The sequence below is a fragment of the Triticum urartu genome, chromosome 1 (assembly GCF_003073215.2).
Source record: "Triticum urartu cultivar G1812 chromosome 1, Tu2.1, whole genome shotgun sequence".
Taxonomy (NCBI): Eukaryota; Viridiplantae; Streptophyta; class Magnoliopsida; order Poales; family Poaceae; genus Triticum; species Triticum urartu.
This window is the reverse complement of record NC_053022.1, coordinates 438,162,131-438,175,786: the sequence shown is the minus strand read 5'-3', so window position 1 is coordinate 438,175,786 and position 13,656 is coordinate 438,162,131. Positions and strand designations below refer to the sequence as shown.

Sequence of the window (13,656 nt, the reverse complement as noted above, 5' to 3'; positions counted from 1 at the left end):
CAAAAGTACCTATGCACAATATATTGCAATGATATACCATGATGGCCCACCAATGTCTCTTCTTCAGACGCCATGTCTCAGTACCCTAACATTGTAACATTTTTTCTAAGTTTGATAATTAGTGGTGGAGTAGTACGGTGTCATGTCCCCACATGCCACCGACGTCGGATATAGCCCAACAATATCAACATGTGACGACTAAATTCCAAATGCCTCCAAAGCCTACCGTCTATCTAGAGACTACAACGAGATGAACAATCAGCCATTTCACCATTCCGTTCTATTGGTTTGATGAAAATTCCTCTCAGCTCCCGTTCTTTGGTCTCTTTGTTCGGTGTACCCTCTTAGACAATGTGCCCCGTTTATAGAAGTAGTGCTCCATTGTGGGATGTAATCCAAAAATCCTGACCCTCTCTTCAAGTCCCATTACTTGTATATCTTTTGCTCTCTTCAAATGCAATAACGTGCATGTACCTGCCCTCTTTCACCTTCTCAGCCAAGCTCAGTGATCATCACATGGTGCCAAGTTCTACTTACTGCATCATAACTTCATTGTTTCTAAATCGTACGTGTATGGTACTTTCTCTACACAACTTATCTATCCCCCACCCCCACTACACACACGGTTTCCAACCAGTATCTGTCGCGATCACGATCTCAAACTAACTTGATTTCAAAGTCAAACTTACCGGACAAGAAAACAATTAACTTGTTTGTCCGACACCAAAAAATAAAACGGCAAAAGAAAATTGTGCCCCTGCAAGGCGTACCAGATTTCGCCCGAGCCCGGCCAGGCGAGCGAGCACATGCGTGTGGTCTTCTATTTCTCTTCTCAACACACCACTTAGAGAGAACCCACTATATAAAAAGGTCCAACACTTTCTCGACTAGCGGTATGGGACTAAATTTTAGCACAACCACTTGCCATTTTTCTCATGGGCCACTTTGAGATTTTAAAAATTGTTAATGGACCAAGCCAATTTATTTCTAAAAAGTACATAATTTGACTTATTTTTTCACCCACTAGCTGCTTGCCGAGCGCGGAGGGTTGCTTTGGCTTGCTGATGCACGCGGTAAACAATGGCGCAGCCCTTTTGCGTGTCCTCTTATTTTCCTTCCAAACGGCAAACAGGTAAGTCAAAAAAATGGAAACCAGCCCAATCAAAAAAGGAAGACGCAACTTGCGTACGAAATAACCCAGCCCAAAACCAAATAAAAGACCAATAGCAAACCGAAATCACTAATCAAGGAGTACTCTTGAATTTTCAAGGATCACTCCCATCTCCTCGGGTTGAATTTTCAAGGATCACTCACACCTTTTCAGATTGTGATAAGTGACTTAGTCGTAACCTGAATTTTTTTTTATACATCCATTTATTCAAAATACTTTATCTTTTAAACCGTGCGTCCAAATCTCGAACCGTTTTCACCATTGGATTCCTCGCAAAATTAGATCACATGTCGATAGGTTTTGGCAAACTTTCCTTTTCACAAAAAATGGACGGAAAAACCAAACCGGAAGCATTTTTTTTCTTTCCGAAAGAGGCATGGCCTTGCCTCTCGCGAAAACACAACCATGCCTCTCACGGAAGCAAAGCCGTACATCTTGTGGAAGAAAAAAAACAGAAAATGTGGGTTTTTTTTCGTTCCCGAACGTGCCTCTCGCGGAAGGAGAAAAACTAAAAATGTGTTTTTTTTCGTTTCTGAGAGGCACGGACGTGCCTCTTGCGAAAGCACAATCGTGCCTCTCGCGGAACCAAAACTGTGCCTTTCGTGGAAGGAAAAAAAGAAAATGTGTTCATTTCCATTTCCGATAGGCGAGGTCTTGCCTCTTGCGGAAGAAAAAAACAAAAAATGCGGTTTTTTCCGTTTCCGAGAGGCTCGCGAAAGCAAAATCGTGCCTCTCGTCGAAGGCAACAAAAAACAGAAAACACGTTTTTTTCGTTTTCAAGAGGCACGGCCATGCCTCTTGCGAAAACAAACCATGCCTCTTGTGAAAGAAAAAAACATTTTTTGCATTTTGGTCCAAAAGCTAAGGAAGACTGATGAAAAATCAAAGAGTCGAAAAAACGTTTAAAAAGCAAAAAACACGTGCGAAAAAAATAAAAAGAAAAAGAAAATCCGAAGGGAGCGCCGAGAGCGCAACACGTGGCGACGGCTAAGAGCGTGCCGAGTGACGCGCTCGCAACCCACCCCCAAACGATCGTTCGGAGGCTTCTGAAGGAACATTCGTCAACTAGTTGCTCTTATAACAAACGAGTAGCTAGCATGGGATCGATCTGATTCAGTCGAAGCCCAGAACTAGCAGAAATAGTACGGCTGTAACAAGTTGGAGTTAATCCATACATAATTTGCAAAGTTGGCATAGAATTAGTGAAACAAAAAATCGAGTGACAGCATTTTCTACATTTTCTTGAGAAGATCATGACTATTTCTTCTTATGTTCACAGCATGCACCAACACAAGCTGCACAACCTTCAATGACAGAAATGTATTAATTTTAGAGTTGTGGCTAGTGATCCACCCCAGCTTGCCTTGCACATCCTCTCACTCTCAGGACCAAGAACTCGTTTTTGCAGCTTTCCTGAGACACATAGCTCCCTCTGTACATTGCCATTGTTGAAGCCAATGACAAATATTTCCTAGTGTCAACGACTCCAATGCTGTACGAGGGGAATTGGTAGCTGAAGAGTGATACTGTGATAGCGTGCTCGCTCATGCACGGCCACCATTTTTTCTTGATCAAACGTCTTGTGGCAGTACCATAGCATTGTCATCTTTCTCTTGAGTCAAAGATTCAATGGTAGAGTGGTATGGTTTCATGTCCCACATGACACCCACACTGGACATGCTCGGAGGAAAAGACAACGGGATAACTAAATTCCAAATGCCTCCAAAGCCTAATATCTATGTAAAGACTAGCGGGAAATGAAAAAGTAGTGATCCAACCATTTCACCACTCCCTTCTATTGGTCCGTTAAACATTTCTCACTATTCTCATTCTTTCGTCAGTTAGGCGGTGTCCCCTTTTTATAGAAGAAATTGTACTCTAATGTTGGCTATACTCCAAAAATCATATATCTCTCTTTAAGTCTCACTATTTGTATCGTTTGCTCTCCTCAAAAGCAATAAGTACATCCTCTCTTTCACCTCCCAACTCATCACATGGTGATCTAGTTTTACTTACTACATCAGTACTTCATTGTTTCTGAAAGCCAGTATGGTACTTGATCTATACAATTTATACCCCCACCCCCAAAAGAAAATTTATTACCGTTTTATAACTTACATGAGAGCAAACAAGCAATCAAGCACTATGTTAGTACGAGACGGCATGTTGGTTTCATATGCAACCCTAGGTTGGTTTCGTGTGCAACCCAATGTGGTTAGTAACAACCTTGGAATTTGAAGCTTTTCTTTTACATGGCACTACAGCCCTTATCCAATCATATAACAATGAGTTACTCTTCTTCTATATGTGATACAATTACTTTTCCTGAAATATGTTTATGTTGCCCCGTGAGGGCTCTTTCCGTAGGTGGCACGTTCAAAAATATTGACCTGGAATTAAATCCTTTAATGTTTGTTGTTCTACTCATGTGCCAAATGATGCTTGCTTCGGTTTTCAATTGTTCATTTTTCTGTGCGTACCACCTCAGTTTTGTTGGAACTGATGGAGCTGGTTCATCCAAATTTGTTGTACTCCTTCTGTAAAGAAATATAAAAGTGTTTTATATTTGTTTACAGAAATGATCTAAACGCTTTTATATTTTTTTATAGAGGGAGTATATATTAACAAAGTTGCTCCACGGTTGTTTGGGCACACTGTTGTGGCTCTCACGTGTCTTACCTCATGAAATAGTGGAGTACTATTGTTGGACCATATTAAGGACAGTATAACTGAGCCTAATCCCTGCCCTCTCAGGCTATCAACATCTGGACCATTCATTTTTATGATTTAGCAATTTCTGGCCGTCTGATCTCTGCTGTCTCGCACGTCTCGCAACAAGTGGGCCGGCTGTCCTATGGGGACGCTACTCCCGTAGCCAAATTGAAGTGCGCTGGTTGATTGGGCCATCCGGCTGATTCGGCCTCACCAGAAAGAAGCCCATCTCAGTGAACAAATAAACATGACGTCTCTCTCTCTCTCTCGATCGGGAACCCTGGTCAGTCGACCCCATCACCGTAGCCGCCGCCTCCCATGCCATAGTCACCTCCCGTCCGTCATCCCCAGTCCTCTTCGCGCGGTGGGATTGAGCCCACGGTGTGCTGCTGCGCCGCCGCCGTGCGTCGCCATCTTCACATCGCCGCACCTTTTCCTTCCAAATTCGTTTCCTCGGGTGACCCATGCGTCCCCTAGGTGAGATGCCGATGCCGATGCCGCTGCGACTTCCCTTCCGTCTGGATCGCAGTCCCTTTGAGCGCCTTCATCCGTCCCCTCGAATCTCGCAAGGCGGTCGTTCCGGCGCCTGCGGATGTCCCCGTTCTTTGGCGCAAATTTGGGTTGATGTGTGTGTTCCTATGACGGCAGCTTGTTTGGGCTACGATTTTCAGGGGCAATCCATCGCGTCCCGATGATGCGGCGAGGCGTATGTGGGTGTTAGTCCCAGCCTCCCAGGTTTTGATCGGTTTTGGTGAGGGAAATTTGTCTAAGGAGATTTGGATATGATTTAGGTATAAGGACTGTTCGGGGACATCGGTTGCTGAATCTCAACTCTCAAGTCGTAGTTCCTGTTGTCAGATTTGCAGCTGGAGAGGACACACGGCTCTGACCTTGTGCAAAACATTCTTGATGGCTATGGAAAAGTAGAAAGGAAAACCACTTTTCTGCAGGATTTTAAATATTTTTTTATCCTGAATCTGGGGTTTTCATGTTTTAAGCAGCAATTTATGTTTGATTGCTCGCTGGTAGATTGTGGGATTTCATGTGAGATTCATAGTATAAAAATGTGCTGGTACAGATACAATGTGCAGCAATTTATGTTTGTACTAACCAATGATGTTGTGGATTTTGTTTGGCATGTAAGTATGTGTTAGGAAGTGTATGGGGAGAAAGGATGCCAGAGTTGCGTAGTGGAGTCCGACAATCTCGGTTGAAGTCAAGGAAAGTAGCAGTGACTACCACGACTAGACATCACGTCCAGCGGCGATCTGCAAGAACCAGCATCCCTGTGTGTGCTACTGTCCAAGACAGCGTCACCCTTTTACACTATGTCCACTCCGGTCGTTCCTCCACTACAGGTACAACTCGTCTCTCCCTTATGCAACATGACTAGGCTGGAGTTAGGTGTCATGGCTTCAGATCAACAAGACATGGCTTAGCTCTAACATGATACAATGAGCCGACACAGACTGTAGATACACTCCAAAAATATCAAAATGTTGAATCGTATTATATTCATAGTACATGTAATTCTATACATTGTATTGTACGTCTGTGAAGTTTATTGAAAAATTGGAGAAGAAAGAAAATAAAGCGCTTTTTGTTTAGCTTAACAGAGAAAGACTGAAAGACATTTCATTTCTTTCACAAGAATGGATGTCTAAGTGTCTTGTGCATCGGATTCCAAGGAGAAATCACATCCTGAAAATGTTAAGAATCAATTGTCTAACCAGGTTAACTAACCAGCATTTCTCTTTTTATTCTATGTATTCATTACTCATTTTTAGTCACTCTCTTCATCTCCTGAAGTTATTATAGGAACAAATATCTTTTTGATATCTTGTGCCAAAACCATATTTGAAGTTGGCATGCACACCAAGGATGATTATATGCCTCTTTAAGTCATCCACAGTCACATTCTTGATTCTTGTCTTGGCTCTAACTTGGGTAAAGACTGGAATATCATCTTTGAAAATGATGTTAGTCAGAACGAGAATAACTCTGTACACATGGTGGCAGCTGCGCACGGCCCCAATTTTATCTCTAATTATTTTGGTAAATTATTTTGGACCCTGGGAATAACTCTCAAACGAAAATGAAGTTTGCTCACCTTGCTGGGACAATGGGAGGTTTGCTCACCTTGCAAAAGTAAAGGCATTGAAGAAATTTGTAAGGTGGGAAGACTCAAAATTCCATAGGTAATTATGCCATGCTCCCCCTCTTGTGATATCTAAACCGATTGCTCATGTGGTTTTGAAGATTATATATTCATCTTCAAGCATGGAGGAAGGCTTGGCATGAAGGATGCCACTTATAAGGTGCAAGGCAGGAGGGCTTAACTACTTAACTAGCGAGGTTTATTTATTTACTATGCATGTTGTTTCAGATGATTTTGCTAGATGGTATATAATTTTACTATCTTAATGTATCGAATGCATCCATACTTCCATGAGTTCCATCAAAAGAACCATATTGGGTAGACACGTTCCCAAGTGACAAGCACAACTCATGGAAGAAACAAAAGATCCAAGCTAGGAAGGCACGTTTCGAAGGTACAAGCTCAAGTGATGGAAGTATTGTTGTTGGGGATTGCAAAATACATGTATCTGGATGTGATGTTGATGAAAGGTGTTAAAACTGCTTGCTCTATATGTCTAATCTTATGCTGGCGAGATGTTGGCTAGATTACCATTTCCTTGTGTTGCCTTCTGGTGTAATGTTCTTTCCTTCTTGGTTGCACAAGCTTGAGGTTATCATTTCTCATATAACTCTACTTTGTTTTCTTGTTCATGGCTTTGTGCTATAGGTCACTTATGTGAATATTTATTTTTTATGCATTGTGTTCATGTTGACATGTGCTATGTGACAACTAATGCCTCTTTGTGCATTATTATGGTCCAGTGCTGAATTGATACATAAATGAGATGAAAAAATGGCGGCAACAATAAAGTTAACATTACCTTTAATATGTACATTTACAAAATTTCCAATCATTATAAAACTCCCAATCATTATATTGTCAAAATGGGGCGCGGCAACGCGCGCCATCAACGATCTAGTAACTAGAGTCAGGCTTCACTCTAGCGAGTCTCTCGGAGCTTCCTGCTTATTTAACGTCCTGTGTCAGACTTCCCAAATAGGTAGTCAGTGAGGACGATAAGTTCCATAGAACCTTTTCAGTGAGGAAAAAACAGAGTTAGCGCGATAATAGTCTTTTTAGAATGATTGCATGCTTGCTAAGTTTGTCAATAGACTGCTTGTTGCACCGGATTTACCATTGATCAGCTGGCTTAGGCGAGATCATTTTCACAAATTGACAAACTAGTTCAAGTGTAGACTAGAGAGTCTACTGGTGTGCAGCTTGGCTATGGAAAAACGACTTCGTTCTGGAAAGACAAATGGATTACAAATGGCCCTTTGTATCCGCTCTTCCCAGCTATATTCTCACTCTCTGATACCAAATATAAGATGCACGCAGTAATAAAAGGTTCGCTTTGTTGTCGAATGTTAATGTAGCAGCCGCACATAGTAAGAAAAGGTTGGCGAGACTGAGAGTTGAGAGGCCCCTTTCGTACGCTCATTATTTACTTGAAGCGGTGCGCACCTGTAGTATATTTTCGCTAAGGCTTCAACAGGTTCAGCTAAGCACCCAGGACGAGGATTCAGTCTTGTGGAACGGCTGCACGGATGTTGTCTACTCTGCTCGGTCAGCTTATCAACGACAGTTTCTGGGCTCCTTCTCTGCTCCCAATTTCGATAAGCTATGGAAGGCACAAGGTGACGGCAATCTACACCTGCTCGCATATTTGGAATGGGCGCAACAGGCGGGTCTTCGAGAACGTCTCCCTTCCGGTCGACGGCGTTCTTCAGCTCGACAAGCAAGACTGCGAGAACGACCCACTGCCAGAGGCAGACTAGTGTTTTCTATATCTGTACAACTCATGCACCACTGCCTAGGACTGATCATGTCTCGACCACCTAGCGGTTAATGCACTATGTAAAAACTCTCTATTCTTCTTAATGTATGGGCAGCTCAGTGCCAATTCCACAGAAAATAATGTATTGCAATGCAAGACCTTGACGGCGCGGGTGTTTCTTGATCAGATGAGAAAAAGGCAAATGGTAGAATTGTAACATTTTCCCTAAGTCAAAGAAAAATAGGTGGAGTAGTGTGGTTTCATCTCCCACATGCCACTAACGCTGGGCATAGCCGGAGGAAACGTCCAGGTGATAACTAAATTCCAAATGCCTCCAAAGCCTATATCTATCTAGAGACTACGATGAGATGAACAAGCAGTGAGCCAATCATTTCACCACCCCCCTTCTATTGGTTTGATGAACAGTTCGCACGACTCTCGTTCTTATGTCTCTTGGATCGATATCCCCTCTTAGACGGTGCGTCCCTTTTATAGAGCAGTACTACTCCAATGTTGGTTGTAATCCTACAATCCTGACTCTCTCTTCAAGTCTCATTACTTGTATCTACTCCCTCCATTTCGAATTACTTGTCTTAGATTTGTCTAGATACGAAGGTATCTAGACTCTAGTGCTAGATACCTTCGTATCTAGACAAATCTAAGACAAGTAATTTGAAACGGAAGGAATAATATCGAAATCCCAAAAACCCTGAGCAGAACCGCAAAAGGGCGCAGACTAGGAATTGATAGTGACCACAGTTGACTGGACCACCTGGTTGGTCCAGAACTAAATGGAGCAAAATCGCAAAGACCCACCAGCAGTTTTGGGAAATATATCGCCAAGACGAAGATATATTGCACAAGCTAGGAATCTGCGCTAGAGAAAAGTTTTGGCAAATGGTAGTGATCACAAGCTAAAAATCCCTGCACAATAGCACACAACCTGGGACATGGTGGTGCTTGATTCACGCCCTATTTATTCTGTTTAATAAAATTTAGGTAGGAGCCTCCAGAACTAATTGGAGCAAAATCTCAAAGACTCGGCAACACTTCATGCAAGAAATAAAACATCATTCTCACAACAAGAAATACAAAAACAATTGCCAACCAGCGTACAGAAGTAATGCTTTTATTTCTCATTTTTTTTCTCGAATACGCATAGCATGCGTATCTTGCATTAAAGAGAGAGAAAAGGGGTACAAGAGCCCTCCGCCGAGGGGTTACAACACACCCACTCCACCGTATCAAGGGTACACACTACACCTCACCTTCGACCCACCTATGTATCCACCTAAAAAAGGGTTCCAAGTCCGACCGTATGAGGCCGGCCGTCTTCCAAACCCTACCCTCCGAAAGGATCCTACCAAAGGGTTCCAAGTCCGACCGTATGAGGCTTTTATTTCTCATGGTGCGACACACTACATATGGAATAGGCCAAATCACACATTTTTAAACAAACTTGATGCAAAATGATACTCCTTGTGCAACAAAGAAGAAGCGGTACAAACTTTAAGTGTGGATTTATAGGTCGCACCATGGGAGAAGATAGAGAAACAGTAGTAACGGACGTTGCGTTTTGGCTCCCTGGCTTAGATGATACAGGGAGTGATGAGTAAATTTCAAAAATAAATGGTGAAAGATACTTGAGTGCGTAATGATTATGCCAAATTTTAGAGCATTTGGACTTCTGAGTAGCTCTTAGCAAAAAAGACAAATTTAAGATCCGTGAAAAAGTTTACTGTTTGTACTATTCAGACCTAGGTTTTTTTTTGCCGAGAGCTACTCAGATGTCCGAATGCTCTAAAGCACGAACATCACGCATTCAAGCATCTTTCACCACAAAAAATGGAATTTTTTGAATTTTTCTAGTATTTATTTTGAATTTACTGTTCATAGGGTGTAGATGAGCTCAAGCTCCGGATTGGATATTCAATTAGTAACACGTAATTGAACTAGGTAGTTTTTAAAAAATATTAGGATTTTTGCTTCGGTGCATCCCTTTAAAAATTTGTACGAATCTTAAAGTTACTTAAAAGACTATCATCATATTACCTTACAGATCAAACATGCTATATTATCCTTTTTAATTGAGTGGTCCCTTTTAATCTAGATCAAAATCCGTACACTTTTCCAGGGGGTTTACAGAAGCCATGCACCTCCGGTTTGACTAGTCAATAAGAATAACAGACCATTCCAACACAGAGTTTCTTGACTCATACCTATATGCACAAGAAGTTAGATAATAGACAGCGAGAGAAACAACAAATATAAGTACCCCAGAACACCAATGGATTCCGCAAAAATGAAATCAGAGCAATAAAATGAATAATAGTTCCTTTAACACTATCAAGTATATTGACGTATAGGATGCTAGAGCTTTATTTCCTCAATGTCCTCCCCTTTTTATTGTGCAATAATTCTTTTATTACTCAAAGTTTAAGGCTTACAATCTCGTTCAACAACATTTAAGAGCTCCTCTGGGCCAGAACCTAACCAAACCACTATTCGGTCATTCAACCTACTACCAAAGTTAGCCATGAAGTGACCCCCATACTATTTCAACTTGTCTTTTTTATGTCTGGTCATAAACGCATACTTCGACTTTGCTTACACCGCTCTTTGCCATTGAGATAGCCTCTAAACAATCTGACTCTAAACAATCAAGTTTTAGATAGCCTCTAAACTATGCCAGATCCACTATGGCATATAAATATGGAGCTGCGCGGGGTGATGGTTAATGCAATTTCTGCTACATATGGAGCTGCGCGGCACAAAATAAAGGACAGATCTTCACCTTGGTACTGATCAAGCACCATATTAAAAGCAGGGTGGTTCTTCCCCTAAAAAAAGGCAGGTTGGTTCTTCCACAGTAGAATAAGCACCACAATAGAATGCTACAGATGACGATCGGTGCTCCTTTCTTTTTTTTCTTTTTTTTGAACTTCGGCGACCTTTATTACAAAATGATCATATCAGATACAAGGGAGGGAATTAAGAAATCAGGGGGATGCTCTTGCCAGACCTCATTTAACTTCCTTCTATAACTAGTCCTGGCTAGCCAATGCGCTACCCCATTACTCTCCCTAGCACAGTGAACAATCGTCGCCCTGCCGAAGGAACTCAACACCTGTCGGCAATCATCCGTCAACACCGCAGCCGAAGCACGGTACTCCGAAGGATCCTTCATAGCTTGTACTATCTCCTGTGAGTCGGACTCCACAACCAGTGCATAAATACCCAAATGCTCTGCCAATCGCAGTCCTTCCAAAAGTGCTAACGCTTTCATAGAGGGAACATCCATGGCATACTGTCGAAAGGAACAAGAAGCAGCAATAAACGCTCCTGCGCTATCTCGTAAGACAGCTCCAGTAGCTCCCGCGCCCTCATCCACATGATAGCTCGCGTCAACATTGAGTTTAATCACCCCTTTAGCTGGTCTCGCCCATCTAATCTGTTTCGTAGCTTCCTTTGCCTTGGCAGCTAGTGAGTTTGCCACGATACCACGAATGCTCATAGCTGAACGAACCGGGCTACCAACATTCTCCTGGTGACTAATCTTCTGGCGATCCCACCATAAATACCATCCAGTCACCATAACTATTTCCACACCATTAACAATTGGTAGTTTTACCTCTCCTGGTAGCTCAGAGCAAAGAAGTTTCTCCAGGATTACCGACCCTGACCGCTCATGGGCTGCTGCATTCGCGATTGATGTTTCCAGCCCCAGCTCCTTCCACACGGCCTTGGCTCTTTCGCACGCAAATAACATATGGCGCAGATCCTCAAGCTCATTGCCGCATACTGGACAGATCACCGGAGTAGATAGATGCCGATCTGACAGCGTACAATAGCATGGTACAATCCCATGTAGCACTCTCCAGTTAAACACGTTTACCTTAGGGGGCACTGTCCTGCCCCAAAGGACCTTCCAAACCGGATGCGGATCCACTCTTCCTGCTCCAACGTTCATCCGAGCCCGTGTTCTGTACTTAGATTTCCAAGTGATGTGATAAGCAGAACGGACCGTAAAACATCCCGACTTTGAAAAATGCCATGAAATAAAATCAGACTGGCCATGAGATGATAGTGGTATCTGCAATATTCTTTCAGCATCCACTGGCCAAAAAATTTTCCTTAATAATTGTTCATCCCAACTTCCGGATATTGGATCAATTAGTTCTTGTACTTTCTGTAGCAAACAATGCCCCCTAGGGGTCATTACCTTCCGATCATGGCTTGTGGGAATCCACTCATCCTTCCAAATGTCAATTGATTCACCATCCCCAACCCGCCAGATCGCCCCTTCCTTGAAGGTTTTCATACCTGCCATGATACTTTGCCACGTATAAGATGCACCTTTTTTCAGAGTAGTATTCATCAAGTCCCCATCTGGGTAATACTTTGCTCGTAAGACTTGAGCACATAACGAATCCGGATTAGATAATAACCGCCAACATTGCTTAGCTAGCATGGCTCTATTGAAACAGTACAGATCTCGGAATCCCATGCCTCCTTCATTTTTCGGGATACACATCTTCCATCATGCTTTCCAGTGTATTTTCTTCTTGTTCGGAGTGTCTCCCCACCAATATCTAGCGATAGCATCGCAAATAGCCTTACAAATATTTTTGGGGATATTAAAAACAGACATGGTATAGACTGGAATCGCCTGTGCCACGACTTTCAGTAACGTCACCTTGCCACTGATCGAGAGCATTTTTGAGATCCAACTGTTAATGAGCGCACATACTCTATCAACCAGGTGCTGAAAACTATCACTTCGATCGATTCCAACCTTCGATGGTAGTCCCAAGTACTTATCAGAAATAGCCTCTGAAACTATATTAAGGTGTGTGCAAATCTCTGCTCGTACCTCCACCAAAGTGTTTGGACTGAAAAAAACACTGGATTTTGCATCACTTACCAGTTGACCCGAGCTAGCACAGTACAAGTCCAGCGCATTCTTGAGCGACGTGGCATTCAACGTATCCACCCTCATCAGGATCAGGGAGTCATCAGCAAATAACAAGTGTGAAACTGATGGTGCACTACGGCACACCCTAATTCCTTGGATACCACCGACCGCCTCTTCATGCGCTAGTAGACTGGATAACCCTTCAGCACATATCAAGAATAGATAAGGAGATAAAGGATCCCCTTGCCTGAGCCCCCTGGATGGGGTAAACACCTCTGTTTCATCCGAGTTGAACCAAATCCTGTAATTAACAGAAGTAACGCATGCCATAATCATCTCCACCCATGAGGTGTCAAAACCCAACTTGATCATCATATCCCTGAGAAAATTCCACTCAACTCGATCATAGGCTTTGTGCATGTCAAGCTTCACCGCACACAAGCCACCGTTCCCTTGCCTCTTCTTCTTAATGGCATGAAAACACTCATAAGCCACTAACACATTGTCGGTAATGAGTCTATCCAGCACAAAGGCACTCTGGGTCTGAGATATAATGTCTGGTAATAACACTTTCAGTCTATTGGCTAAAACTTTGGAGATTACCTTATAGACGACATTACATAAACGATCGGTGCTCCTTTACTTTGGCTGTTCTTCCGTAAAACGTAGGGGTAAGCATTTCCGCTAGGGGAAAGTTCTGGGTTGAGACAGATCATCACAACTTGCAAGCTGAAAATCCTACATAAAAGCACGCAGCCTGGGAAATGGTAGTGTTTGATAAGATCACCCTACCTAAATGCTGAAGCTGTAGTGCCTAAGCACCAACTCAAAACCGTAAAGCTCTCCTTTGGTTTGGAGGAATTTTGTAGGATTTTTATAAGATAGGATTTCTATAGGAAAAATTCCTTTAGAGCTCTTTGGTTTGTAGGAATGAAATCCTA

The 13,656-nt window shown here is 42.6% G+C and overlaps 1 long non-coding RNA gene across 1 annotated transcript; it reads left to right on the top strand.

The window, feature by feature from the left end:
• The first annotated feature begins 3,991 nt into the window (after nt 1-3,991).
• LOC125516888 lies at nt 3,992-6,525 on the top strand. The gene is made up of 2 exons (XR_007287406.1): nt 3,992-6,057; nt 6,143-6,525. It is a non-coding gene; the product is annotated as an uncharacterized LOC125516888 (long non-coding RNA).
• The last annotated feature ends 7,131 nt before the right edge of the window (nt 6,526-13,656 follow it).